The following is a 1693-nucleotide window of genomic DNA, read 5'->3' as shown; positions in this document are numbered from 1 at the left end:
TTGCCTCAGGAGACATATATAGAAATAAGTTGCTACTGCCAATGTCAAAGAAGTTACTGCCTGTGTTCTCCTCTGGGATTTTTATGGTTTCATGTCTCATATTTAGGTCTTTAATCCATTTTGGATTTATTTTTGTGTTTGGTGTAAGAAAGTGGTCCAGTTTCATTCTTTTGCATGTTGCCGTCCAGTTTTCCCAACACTATTTTTTAAGAGACTGTCTTTTTCCATTGACTACTCTTTTTTGTTTTGTCAAAGATTTGGCCACATAGTTGTGTGTTCATTTCAGGGTTTTCTATTCTGTTCCATTGATCTATGTGTCTATTTTTGTGCCATTACCATACTTTTTTGATCACTACACCTTTGTAATATAGCTTGAAGTCTGGAATTATGCCTCCACAATTTTCAAGGTTGCTTTGGCTATTCAGGGCCTTTGTGGTTCCATACAAATGTTTGTTCAAGCTGTGTGAAAAATGCATTAGTATTTCGATAGGGATTGCATTAAATGTGTAGATTGCTTTGGGTAGGATAAACATTTTAACAATACTTGTTCTCCCAATCCATGAGCATGGAATGTCTTCTCATTTCTTTGTGTCATCTTCAATTTCTTTCATTAATGTTTTGTAGTTTTCAGAGAATAGATCTTTCACCTCCACAGTTAGGTTTATTCCTAGGATCCTATTGTTTTCCTGCAACTGGGAATGGGATTGATTTCTTAATCTCTCTTCCTGCTGCTTCATTATTGGTGTATAGAAGTGCAATGGATTTCTGCGTGTTGATTTTGTGTCTTGCAAATTTACTGTATTTGTTTCTCAGTTTAGCAGTTTTTTTGGTGGAGTCTTTTGGGTTTTCTATATAGAGTATCATGTCGTCTGCAAATAGTGAAAGTTTTACTTCTTCCTTTTCATTTGGATGCTCTTTATTTCTTTTCATTTTCTGATTGCTGTGGCTAGAACTTCTAGTACTATGACAAATACCAGTGTGATAGTGAACATCCCTGTCTTGTTCCTGACTGTATAGGGAACGCTCTCAGTTTTTCCCCATTGAGGATAATATTAGTTGTGGATTTTTCACATGTGGCCTTTATTATTTTGAGGCAAATTCATTCTAAACCTACTTAGTTGAGGGTTTTTTTTGTGCATCTATTAAAATGATCATATGGTTCTTGTCCTTTCTTTTATTAATGTGGTGTATCACATTGATTGATTTGGGAATATTGAACCACCCTTGCAACCCAGGAATAAATAAATCCCACTTGATCATGGTGCATGATTCTTTTAATGTACTGTTGAGTTTGGTTTGCTAGTATTGTACTGAGAATTTTTGCATTCATGGTCATCAAGGATATTGGCCTGTAGTTCTCTTTTTTAGTGGAGTCTTTATCTGGTTTTTGTTTCAGAGTACTGCTGACCTCATAGAATGAATTTAGAAGTTTTCCTTTCTTTTCTACTTTTTGGAATAGTTTGAGAAGAATGCATATTAGCTATTCTTTAAATTTGGTTTGGTAGAGAGCGAATTGGGGCGCCTGGGTGGCTCAGTTGTTAAGCATCTGACTTCAACTCAGGTCATGATCTCACAGTTTTTGAGTTCAAGTTCTACATTGAGTGAGCTCAAGCCCCACTTTGGGTGAGCATGAGCCCTGCTTCCAGTAAAACACAAGCCCCAGAGAGCCCCACTTCTCTCTCTCTCTCTGACC

The sequence above is a fragment of the Prionailurus viverrinus genome, chromosome B2 (genome assembly GCF_022837055.1).
Source record: "Prionailurus viverrinus isolate Anna chromosome B2, UM_Priviv_1.0, whole genome shotgun sequence".
NCBI lineage: Eukaryota > Metazoa > Chordata > Mammalia > Carnivora > Felidae > Prionailurus > Prionailurus viverrinus.
Note: the sequence above shows the minus strand (reverse complement) of the source record.